The sequence below is a fragment of the Musca autumnalis genome, unplaced genomic scaffold (genome assembly GCF_047663935.1).
Source record: "Musca autumnalis isolate F117 unplaced genomic scaffold, ASM4766393v1 scaffold_4, whole genome shotgun sequence".
In the NCBI taxonomy this organism is placed as follows: Eukaryota; Metazoa; Arthropoda; class Insecta; order Diptera; family Muscidae; genus Musca; species Musca autumnalis.
In genome coordinates, this window is record NW_027411977.1 from 155,598,777 (window position 1) to 155,612,100 (window position 13,324).

The window sequence follows — 13,324 nt, forward strand, 5'->3', positions numbered from 1 at the left end:
GTATTAACCTGGTTCACCTTACCTTTACCTTACCTTCAGTAAATTATTCAGAACATGTTAAAAAATATTTCCTTTAACCATTGTATTACATTTCATTCCTTATTTTATTCAATCAATATGATTGGGTCTCAATTTAAGTGATAAATTATTTTTAATAGGAGCAGAAATAAATCTAAAGTTAACATTAGGTTATTATAATCTAAATTCGATCTATTTAGATCTAAATTCATGAAATTAATTCAGATGGATGTTTATCCCTGTTTCGGAGCAGAAGCTGTGTTTATATTTCGAGAGGGTTATAAATTCTTAAACCTACCAATTGAGCTCAATGGTTTGGGAGAGGTTAAAAGTTCTTAAAATGCTTGATGGGTCTGAAAAAGGGATTAACTCTCACTAATACTAATGTAGAATTCAAATTCGAATAATTTTTAAAAGTTCGAAAATAATTTGGTAATAATTTATGACGAGGTCATTAATGACAAGAAGTGAAATATATTCACCTTAATAATCACTCGATAAGTTAGGTTAACAATGAAAATAGAAAAATATAAATCTAAGAAAAGTATAAAAAAAAATGTTTATAGCCACTAATTAATCGGCTCCACGTCTCACGTGCAGCGAAATCACCAATATCATCAAAAATTTACAACTTCACTATTATGATTTTTGCGGGTATAGATCTGATTCAAATATTTGGTAATCCAAGTTTAAATAGAATTTTATTCCGGTATGATTTGATCATACAAAAACGTGATTTTAAATTGCACTTAAATTTCGTTAAGGCCAGAAAATATCTAATACACGTTGATCAAGACCCGTTATCGCGATATGCTAACGGTACTTCGCAGCATGTGAGGCGGACCGTTACATGAGTTATGACACTGATAATGAATGCACTTGTTAACTTATTACTCAAAGTGTATAAACCACTAGATATAATATTCGTTATAATGTTCAAAAATAATAATAGAGAATTTGCTACTGTAGATTCAGGAATGAATACCAGTAACAGAAAGCACTACATATCGGACCCTCTTTCCTTGGACCATTTATGAACTGAAATGGCCAATGGATCATACGTCCTCTGGATGCACTACAACTACTCACTCTTTTCACTTCCTTCACCTCAACTGAAGACATGAACCATGCAGATGTTGAATAAATTTGTTTGTACTGCTACACAATGGCACTTGATGATGACGTCACAGATTCTAGGTGGCGTTAATCTGGATGTAGAGAGACTGATGATGAAATATTCTTCAATTCCGGGACGGTTCAAAATATCAGGGCTCAAAAGCAATCAAAAATACAAAATTCGTTTTGGTCGACGTTCCTTTTGTGGTTTGGTATCGGATTATCCAGCAGCTATTTCTTTTTCTCAATGTAGGGCAATACAAAATTCGTGGTGGCTTGTGGTAGGCTGATGGTGGATGCCTTAATTTAACTTGGTGGAAGACTATTTGTTAAGTTCATCTCGAACGGTCATTGTGAATTAACGAGATAAATTCATGAAAATCGTACAAGCGATGATGCGGAACTGCCCGTCCAAAAAAATATATTTCCCAGAAATTTCCTTGTTAATCTATACAGCACAGGTGGTGTTGCTGTAAATTCTTATAAGACTTCAATGCCGGGTGCTGTGGCTGAAGGGAAATCAGAAGTAAGACACATGCATCATGTTGTGCTCGTTGCCGTGGCTTGGTGGTAATTGCATATTGGTAGAAGTATTGCAAATTTTATTCGCACTTGTTTTGTAGCAAACAAAAAAAATCACTGGCAGGTTGTTATCCAGATAAAAAATTTAGAATTTGCCCAGCAAATTTAATAACACATGGAGGGATGAAGCGTTGAATAAGTATGTGGCTGTACCACGGGCAATTAACAATGGCGGCTGGCTTGCCAAATTCTGCCACCACGCGGTTTCTCCCTCCAATGTGAAAACTGGAAAATTAACCAAAAAGCTTAATTAGTTTTTTTGTTCGCAGCTTGTTTCTTTTAATGTTCATGCTTACCCTTTTTGTTTCGGCTACGACTTATGTGCGAATATTAAATTAATTTGCAAAACTTTATAAATTCGTTTATGAATTTAATATATGTATATTGCAAATACTTTGCAATTCTTAAAAATTTGCAAACTCCACCAATTTGCTTTTGCCGGCACGAAAATTTTAATGAAATGAATTTCTATTTCATTATGGCGTCCTTTACGATGACAGGAGAGAAGAACATTCGATATACAATGTTGCCACCTTTCATGTATTGCGATCAGCTGATGCTGACTAGGGTGGCCCTTTGCGAATGACGCAACAGCAAAAAGTTTCATTGAGTGGCAGAAAAGAAATATCGGATGACATAACAGTATAAGTCAAAAAATAATTAAAATATATCCCCAGCAAAAAAGTTTGGAAGTAGTGCAATGCAGAGTTATGATTTCAATACATCTTTCGATGCAGTCCACACGGGAGTTATGAAAAATGCACTCGGCTCGATACATTTTAGAAGCACTCGCTTATAGATCCCTAGCCAAGCAAGCCAATTTTTTGATCCCTACAGTCGCAGTTTTTTTTTTCTAAACACAAGAAAGAGTGTCTAAAATTATAAGAATTTGTTTAAAAAAATAAAGAAATACAAACTAAAGATACGAACATTGCTGTTATTCACGAGAAGCAAATTATTTTTGAAGTGGAGTTAAGGCCTGCGTACATAAGCTGCTCTGCCTGATTGCCTTGCTTTCCTGCTTCATTTTTGACATAATAAAAATAAAAGAATAATGAAGGCCGAGGAAATTTCGAACTGGGTTGCCCTTTTCTTTTTTATTCTTTTATCAGAAGCAAGCAAGGTAAGCAGGCAAGGCAACTTATGTACCATGGCAGAACTACCAGGTAGTGGTATCACACCAGCTGATCGAATATGAAAAGTCAAATCCCTTTATAAAAAAATATTTTTGTTGTAATGCCACTACCTGGGTAATTGTGCCATGTTATGTACTCATCCCTTCACACTGAAATAGAAACAAAATGAAGGTGTGTTCGTTTACTTTTCCCGTAACATTTACTCAGCAAGAAGTTACTGAGAATAAATACCAATTTTACTCTCACAAGAGAAAAAATTACAAAAAGTAAACGAACAGCATCTAACAAAACACTTGCAAGATAACAGCTGATTGAAAAAAAAACAACTTTGGCGCAAATAAACAAAATCAACAAAGCCATTATTTGGAACAGTTTTATTGCACAAAATGAATAATAAAAGGAAGTTGGATTTCGTGTGCTCCCCAGGAACATACAAACGAGTAGCAAGTGGTTAGTATTATAAATTATACGAAGTATTTTTGTTTTAGTTAATATTGGTTATCTTTTAGATCCAGAGTACATATATGAATTCTGTATTGTCCCAAATGACTTCGAAAGGATTTTGATGAGATTGTGTTCCCGCCTAATCCTGAACCAGGAGTTGACGCGGTACAACTTGGTTTGGAATTGGCATCTTCATATTCTCAGGATGAGACAAATCCACAAGTAAATTCTGATGGTGATTCCAAAAAATGATATGGTTGGATGCGGTTCCGAAATTTAGTGTGGAAGGTACACGAAGAAGTGACCGAGTGTCTGGTAGAAATATTACGATGTACAAAGTATGGACCAAATTGGTTACCGTACGCACCAGCCAGACAGACGGACGGACATGGCTAAATCAACTCCAAATTGCCCGAACCAGGGTATACAGGGTGCAATGCGGATGTGTTTACAATTGTGCGTGGCTCTAAACAAACTTCAAAATTTATTGGTGAACTGGTATCAGCCTTTATTAAAGCGAATGTTTGAAGTTTTATGGGGGTACGCTACATTAATATAATCCATCTTCGAATTTTATGTGAATTTGGAAGGTCAATGTTTAAGCTTTGGAAAGTTATCTTGAACACTAGCAATTTATTCGGTGCCTGAATGTTTTTTTTATAACTTAAGGATAGTTATCTCAGGAAGTACTCTTTTAAACTGCACATTTGAAACTTTGTGTTGCCCCACTACAATGAGTGCTTACTATGCGCAAAGTATCGGTACTCCGTTCGGTTGTCACCTTGCGCTTCAGTCAGATGAACGGGTGGATAGAACAAAATTTACATCAAATTGCCTAAAAGAAATTTCGTCCAAAACATGAATCACTTGACCACACAGCCTGTTGTAAAGTATGAACACAAATTACAAAGCAATTAACAACCATTTATGAAGCGTCTACAACAAATATGTACCAGTTCTTCCAGCATCTCCTTGGTTGGACATATCCAAAGGTACTCCAGTCACCGCGCTTTGTTTTGTCACCTAAATTAAATTGTTAACCAAAAGTTCTTTTTTTATTTTTACTTATGTTTTTCCTTTGAAAGTGTTAAAAAATAAATTTATTCTGCAAAATCTTGTTTGTTTTGTTTTCAATTTGTTTGTTTACCGCAAAACAACTGATTAATGAACAGCTGATCTAACTTACGAATTCTTACTGGACAAATTTTCCCAGCAAGAATTTGTAAGTTCTCAGTCACACAACTGTCAAAAGTGCTCTCTCAATTCGCTCTCTTTTGCTGGATAATTGTGTAAACGAACAACATCCCGTAACAATTTGTACAAATTTGTACAAATTATCGCGTAAACGAACACACCTATAATCACTATTATGTTTGGTTTACATTCGGCGTCGTTTCGTGATTTCGAAGGCGTTTCGTAATTTCGAGCGGAATCAAGCAAAATTTATCATGATTTCGCATACAAAAATGAAATCATCTCATTTCGTGATTTCAGCGAAATCAACATCGAAATCACAGTACACATGATATACAACCCTGTTTTTGCCTATAAAAGTACCAAAAGTTGCAACACTTTTCACGTATCACAATATACAAGGTAGATGTTCAATTGCTGCAACAAAAAATTTTACTTGGTGTTTTGGTTTGGCTTGAGGTCATGGAACATAAAAACAACAATTTGTAGTTGGTTTTAATGTATCACTTTATTTTACCGATATTTCGATCGTCTTCGACGATCATCATCGGGGATTTGACTTTAAGTAGAAAAAACAATAACATATTGTTACATAAAATGTTTAAATAACAAAAATATTAATTTAGCAATAATTAAATTTTTGTTGTTTTAAGTTAATGAATTGGCGAAATTTCCACTTCCACTCATGTTCTAAGGTATTTTCCAACTGAAGTATTTTTGTGTTTCTCTATAGTGCTTCGGTAGATTTGAGCACAATTCTCCGTATCTGTCTTGTAATTAATACGATATTTTGATGGTACATTAATGATGTGGAGCATTTCCAACATATATGGCCGTCTGTAGTTATTTTCTTGCGACAGTATTTGTACATCATTTAAGTCAGGTGTGTGTCCTGTTACTGCACAGTGTGCTGCTAGTGCAGTTTTTTGTTCCATAGGTTTGCTTTTTATTCTTTGGTCTGATTTATGTCCACTTAACCTTGTTTTTAATTTTGTTTTAGTTGTCCCGACGTAAACCTTTTCGCAAGTATTGGAAATATCACCATTACATTTGATCTTGTAAACGACGTTCGATTTTTCTTCGTTTGGAACTTTCGCCTTTGTGCGGCTGAAAAAGTTGTTGTTGGTATTGTTGCTTTTCAATGCAATTTGGTATTTTTCTCTGCTATATATATTTGAATTAGAAAAACGTTCAGAGAAGCCTGACACATACGTTGCTCTTTTATATATCTTCTCTGCTCTTGGTTCTGTGTAGCCAATTTTATTGGTTTTAACCTGTTTGATTAATTCACTGATAGTCTTTTTTGGGAAGTCATTCATGGCCAGAATCTTCCTTATTTTGATTTCATTGCTCGCGTGGAATTTGTTATCACTTATATTGAGTACTCTGCGTATGAAATTTGTAGCGGTATTTATTTTTATGCGTCGTGGATGTTTTGAATTAAAGTTTATAATTCTTCCCGACGCAGTTGGCTTTTGATACCAATCTAGCAATAGTCTATTTCCTTGCCTAATTACAAGTGAGTCAAGGTATGGTAACTTATTATTTTTCTCAGCCTCCATTGTGAAACGTAGTTGCTGATTATATGAGTTCAAAAGACTGAGGGTAGCGTCAACTTCGTCCCTTTTCACGATGCAAAATATGTCATCGACATATTTAGTCAGAATCCTTGGTTTTGTAGTCAATTTTTGCATGGTTTCGTCAAGTAATTTTTCCATGATAATATCCGCGATTATTGGCGATATTGGGGAACCCATTGGCATGCCTTTTAGTTGTTCGTATATTTTGCCATTATATAGGAAGTAACGCGAGTCCTTAATACACACGGTTAGTATATCTATAAATAAATTCATTGGTATTTGTGTGTGTTCTTCAATTATATACCACTTTTCTTTTATGGCATTTATCGCAAGGTTTATTGGCACACTGGGGAATAGAGAGACAACATCGAAGGAAATCAACATTTCGTCGTCATCAATGAATTGTTGGTTGACCTTTGACTTAAATTCACATGCATCCTTTATATTGTATTGTGAGTCTTTTGTCAAAGACCTCAAAATATTAGCCATATATTTTGATAGCTCATATGATGGTGAGTTTATAAAAGAGCATATTGGACGTAATGGAGTCCCGTCCTTGTGAATTTTCGGTAGTCCATAGATTTTTGGTACTACCGAAGTCCTGTTTATGAGTTTATTTTTGTCATTTTCATTAATGACTTTTAATTCGAAAAGTTGCATGATTAATTTGTTACACTTTTCTTGTAGAGTTGTTGTGGGATCTTTTCTAATCCGTCTGTATGTACAAATATCCATTAGTAGTTGTTGAATTTTTAACTCGTATTCGCTTTTAAGCATTGCAACCGTTTTTCCACCCTTATCTGAGTTTAGGATTAATATCTCCTTATTTTCCTTTAGAAACTTGTTAGTTTGCACCACAGTACTTAAAACAAAGCGATCTCTTTTGCTCAATTTGATGTTACGCATGTGGTCGTTAATGAGAGTTACTAAGTTAAAATAATAATTAATAAAAATTTGCATGGTAAAATAATTAAAGGTAGTCGCATCTCAAAAATGTATGTAAATGCAACTCTGTATATCTGTACTTTACCGTGTCAAATACAAATCAAAACAAAGATTATATGACATTTAATAACAAAAACAAAATATTGTTTATTTGTTTTTGAAATACCGACAATAAAAATTGTTAATCCAAACATTTAAAAAAAGAGAACAAAATATATTTGTGCACCATTTGGAGAAAGTTTGTACATGCGTGTGACCCTTTAAATACATTTGTGATTTAATTTTGGAATATCCTTTACGATGTCTACCATGCCTGTGTATGTATGTTGATGTCTGTTTCGAATATGAAATCATTAAAAACCGTGTTTCTCGTTCATAGGACCAATTTGCAGAACATTTGGAATAATCCAGAACAGAAGAAAAAGATCCAGTTTTGCGGTTTAAACCGGACTGGTCAGAACATGTACACAATGTTTGTTATGACTTGCAGCTGGTCACAAGATTCCATTTATTTTCATGATAGCTCCGCCGTTTTATATTGACTAATAATTTAAAAATATATGAAGATTAAATGAAAAATCTAAATCAATAGTTTTTTTAATGTTTTATTGAAACAAAATAAAGTTGAGTTTCTATAAAGATAAACCTTTAGACAATAATCTAACCCATGGTACAATGAATGTACCATGAATCTAACCAAGAACTTTGCATGTATCTTATGTGCATAATGCATATATAATGTTGAAAAAATGCATAACCATCAAATCTTTTTTCTAGCTACTGTGGCTATTGTGAGATTCTAGTGAATACAATATTGTTTGTCCATATTCAGCTCAAAGACAATAATGTTGCAAGGTTCATATTTCTTCCGAATAGAGGCTTAATGGGCAACAGCAACGATTCATAAGATGAATTTGTAAATCCAAATAATAGACACAAAGCGAGGACCGAGCACGAACGTTCTTCATATTGGCGTTATCCAAAAAGCTGATTTTCAAATCAAATTTTCATTTCAATTTAAATAATAACTGATGTATTTACATTTGTATATATGTATGTGTGTATGTGTACTACAAATATTTGTCAGAATATGTTTGACAATGAACGTACTTCAAATTCAAAATATGAAAATAATTTGTATCAGCTGTTAGCACGGGGTTACCTTTTATCATTCTACCATGAAAAATTTGTAAACAATGTGAAAAAAATATTGAATTTGTTACAATGCTATTTTTCATTGTGTTCCCGTACTTTTTTAATGGTAATGTTAGAAAAAAGAGCAAATTGTCAAAAATTGCTTCCCCATACAAATTTCTTAAAAAATACAGGAACGGAAAAATGACGGAAATTGCAAAAATTCCAGCATAAATGTCAAAATCAACGTACATATATTAGATGCCAAGATCTATTTAATAGGTCACGTAAGTAGCACAACAACAACTCACTTTTGGCGGAAAATTCTTCAATATGTCAAAATGTTTGTTTACGTTTTCACAATAACAAAAAATTTGACAGATTGAAACCAATCAGCTGGACGTTTTACGTCACCTTATTATTTCATCATGATTAGATGCCAACGAACATGATTGCTGCTAGTTTCTACTACGCCAAAATTGTATGGCAGAAAACAGGAGAAGAGGGTGTTATTCGGCGGTATTTTTTTTAAAGAGAAGTGCAAGTCTTGCTAGATTTCGGAGTACGGGAACGCATTTTAGCACTAAACGGGAAAACTACTGTAAGTACTAATATTGTGCAGGTTCTGAGCACAACTTTCATCTATCAAAATTTATTATTATGACGTCTCAACGATAAAAATCATTTTTTTATTTCTTCATTTTTTAGTACTATACACAATTAATACGATATATAGATAATTTTATTATAATTTTTCAAATAAAGTTGTAAAGTTCTATATTGTCGAATATTTTTCGCATATGCATCTACCTTGATCATTGTGATATATTTGAAATCAACAAAAAATAAGTGTAAACACCGGGGTGTATTTCAGGATTTCGTGAAATCCAGTGGATTTTGGAGCGCAAGTGTAAACTTGGCATTACACTGATTTCTATGATCGCACAGACACATAAACTAATAGAAATTAATGCTAAATTTACATTTACGAAACCCACTCGATTTCAACTGTCAATTCCATAGCTCAAACGTCAAATGAAATCTCATCTGAAATCCATTGGATTTCATTTGACGTTTAACCTATGGTTTTGACAGTTGAAATCGAGTGGATTTCGTAAATGTAAACCAAGCATAAGTTATTAAAAACACTTTTCATACACAAAAATTTAGCACTTGCAAATAGTACAGAGTTATTGTTTTGAGTAACGCACACGCTCTAATTTAGGTTTTGCGTTGAGAGTGGAGAAATTCTGGTTTGTTTTGCAAAATCGTTCGTCTGGGTTGTGTGAGGTTGACAAAGAAAAACCTCTCATTGCATTTTTTTCTTTGATCATGTTTATACTTTGAGCTGACGATTGATGTTTAGATATAACAATTTTTTTGTTGAAGAGAAGTAAAGGCCTACGTACATAAGCTGCCTCGCCTGGTTGCCTTGCTTGCTTCTGATAAAAGAATAAAAAAGAAACGGGTAACCCAGTTCGATATTTGCTCGGCCTCCTTTATTCTTTTATTTTCATTATGTCAAAATGAAGCAGGAAAGCAAGGCAACCAGGCAAAGCAGCTTATATACCATTGAAAAATAACTTCGGTGGAGAATATCCACAAACAAGAAACAAGGGAACTAATGAGATCCTCTGGCGGGGATCGAAACTAGTCTTCCCTGCCTTATCCCTTGGCGAACAATGACAACAACCTCACACGCAGCCTTTAACACCAGCTGTTGTTGACCCAATCCCCGAAAATGCAGCATTTTTGCAATTGAATTGCAATGGACTCCGAGGTAAGATCGAGGAGATAGTAGATTTTATGAGTCGGAAGAACATCAAGGTCGCGGCGGTGCAGGAAACCAAGCTGAACAACAACCACAGCTTAGAGCATTGTGATGGTTACAATGTTCTGAGGAAAGATCGCACCAGAAGTGGAGGTGGGGGATTGGCTTTCCTATTGCACCAGTCTGTCCAATACAGACCTATCTTGCTTGAGCCTGTCTCTAATGACCCATACATGGAATGTATGGGGGTAGCAGTCAGGTGTGGAGCTGCCGAGATAGAGTTGCTGAATGTATATATCCGGCGAGAAATAGCTGTATCCCTGATTATAGGCCTGACATTAGCCCGCTCTTGCAAGGTCATAATCGTCTGGTCCTGGGGGATTTTAATGCACATCATGAGATGTGGCATTCGGCCCTCGGAAACGACCAGAGAGGTACAGCGCTGGCTGAGCAGATTGATAGCTCTACGTTTTGCACGGTCAATGAGGACGCCCCTACCAGAATTAGAGGAGAGTGTCACAGTTCGCCTGACATAACCATCGTGTCACCTGGTCTGACAAATGACGTTACCTGGCAACCCGTCATTTCCCTTGGATCATACCATCTCCCCATAATTGTCTCCATTAGCAGACCACCCGATTTCATCACATCTGAACGCCGCACGTTCGTCAATCATAAAAAAGCTGCTTGGCCGAGTTTCAGAGAGTTCACCAATCACCGCTTCAGAGAATTGCCCAATCCTTCTGATGTTCGGGTAGCGGAAAGGACGTTCCGGGACATCATCACTGCTGCAGCCGCTCACCATATCCCTGCTGGTCGAATACCCGAAGTAAGACCAAATTTCCCAGCAGAGGCGACGGGATTAGCAAACGAGCGTGATGAGCTTCGTCGTATCAACCCCAATGACCCCAGAGTCAGGGAGCTGACACGGGAAGTTAACAGGCTGGTCGGCGAGCATAAGCGGAACAAATGGTTAAATCATCTGAAGAGCTGCAACATTGGAGCCGGTATAGGTGAATTGTGGGCAACGGTTAAGTCAATTTCGAACCCTGGAAGAAGGGAAGATAGGACCTCAGTCACGTTTGGCGACGTTACGTTGACTGACCCGAAGAGGTGCGCAAGTAATTTCAATCGACAGTTTGTCGAGCATCCCGAGAGTGACAGGGCGAAGAGAAGAGTATTACGTCGTATCAGATCTCTTCCTGTCGAGGAAGAACCACCACAATTTACAATGGATGATGTTGCCAATGCCATCAGGAACGCTAAATCATCCAAAGCGTTGGGCCCTGATGGAATCTCATGGTAATGTTGAAGCAGCTGGATGAGCCGGGAGTCGAGTATCTCACCAAAGTCTTCAACGTGTCGCTAGCCACCCTCGTTGTTCCCGAAGTCTGGAAAATGGGCAGGGTGGTCCCACTACGGAAGCCAGGCAAGGATGCCAGCAAAAGTGAATCGTACAGACCGATTTCGCTTTTGTCGCCCGTAGCAAAGACACTTGAGGCCATGATCCTCCCCAGTATCAGAATCAGCTATCAAGTTGCCGATCATCAACATGGATTCCGTAAGCAGCACAGCATGACAACAGCGCTGCACGCCATTACCACATATATCTGTAAAGGACTCAACCAGAGACGGCCGTGCGATAGAACAGTGATGGTGGCTCTTGACTTATCAAAAGCCTTTGATACAGTCAGGCACTCCACGCTGTTTGAGGACATTGAGCAGACAACCCTCCGGCCAAGCTTGAAACGTTGGATAGTCAACTATATGTGTGGACGCCAGTCATACGTGGAATTCAGGAATAAGAAGTCCAAACCCCGTAGAGTGAAACAGGGAGTTCCCCAAGGTGGGGTGATATCTCCGGAACTGTTTAACCTCTACCTCTCCTGTATTCCACCCCATCCAGACGGCATTGAGATCGTGACGTATGCGGATGATTGCACGATCTTGGCGTCGGGTACCTATCCTGATGACATCTGTGAGAGACTGAACAACTATTTAACTGATCTTACCACCTTTTTCCATTCGAGGAATATGCAGATTTCCCCCACAAAATCTACAGCCACTCTGTTCACCACATGGACAGCGCAGTTTGGACGTGAGTTGAATGTCGTGGTCGACGGTAGCAGAATTCCGACCACAAACTGCCCTAAAATTTTAGGGGTCACATTCGACACTACATTCACGTCGTGCGCACACGCCACAGCTATCTGCGACAAGTTGGAAAGTAGGAACAAGGTCCTCAAGTCCCTGGCCGGCAGCACTTGGGGTGCAGATAAAGAAACCTTGTTGACCACATATAACGCGATAGGTCGGTCTGTGGTAAGCTATGCGGCTCCAGTCTGGTCCCCGAGATTGTGTGATTCGAACTGGAAAAATATTCAAACTTGCCAGAATGCCGCCCTGAGAACAGCGACAGGGTGCCTCCTCAAATCTTCAGTGGACCATCTACATGAGGAGGCAAAAATTCTTCCTGTAAAGCAACACAATGAGATGCTTTCGTTGCAGTACCTGCTTGGATGTTATCGTGTGAGCCATCCCAATCACCATCTTGTGGGTAGGTCCGCCCCATTCAGGGAGATCAGGAAGGATATCCATGCTCTAGAGGGTGAGGTCCAACGATACAGGAGAGAAGCCCTAGATCAACAAGCATATCAAGCAGGATTGAATAGCATTCACACGGACGCAGTTGCCAAGGCCTTAAGCAATTATAGTGTGAATAAAGTACTCGGAGTACATCCTCCATCTATCGCAGCTGAGGAGCGTCAGCTGCCACGACAAACTAGAGTAGTTTTGGCTCAACTACGCTCGGGATATTGCAGTCGCCTAAATTCTTATTGGGCGGAAATCGATCGCGCCGTGCAAAACATCTGCCCTGTATGCGGCATGGGCCCGCACGACACACAACACCTTTTTAACTGCCCCGCCAAACCTACCCATCTAACTCCATCGAAGCAGCCATTTTTCTGGAACTGGAGATAGACCCAGAGCCAGATTGAACAGAGGAACGAACAAATAAACATAACAAAAACACTGTTACAACAACAACAATGCCAAACTTTCTCCACTAATAAATTAGTTGTTTTAAAATATTAAAACAGAAACAATGGGAATAAGCCAGACTATTTTAAAAAACAATATCGACATTGAAGTAAGAAAAATAATCGATATTATCGATAGTGTACGATTTTTTGCCAGCTCTATTACCATGTGCCACAGTGAATTAGAGTTGTATAGTTCATGAACGAACTAGTTCAATTGAACGATTCATTAAAAAGAGCGTATGAACTAGATCAGTCGATATAGTTCAGTATAGTTCACTGTACTATAATCAGTCGGCGACCGTACCGAACGATTCACAATCTAGTTCAACATGTCGTTCACAAATGCAAAGTGACGCCGTC

General features: G+C 37.5%; 2 long non-coding RNA genes across 2 annotated transcripts; one reads left to right on the forward strand and one right to left on the reverse strand.

Moving 5' to 3' along the window:
- Positions 1–67: 67 nt before the first annotated feature.
- LOC141401419 (uncharacterized) lies at positions 68–2,231 on the reverse strand. Its single transcript, XR_012412367.1, has 2 exons — positions 2,013–2,231; positions 68–1,941 (listed from the first exon to the last, which is right to left on the reverse strand). It is a non-coding gene; the product is annotated as an uncharacterized lncRNA (long non-coding RNA).
- Positions 2,232–2,549: 318 nt separating this feature from the next.
- LOC141401763 (uncharacterized) lies at positions 2,550–4,420 on the forward strand. Its single transcript, XR_012412434.1, has 3 exons — positions 2,550–3,023; positions 3,160–3,302; positions 3,362–4,420. It is a non-coding gene; the product is annotated as an uncharacterized lncRNA (long non-coding RNA).
- Positions 4,421–13,324: the final 8,904 nt, after the last annotated feature.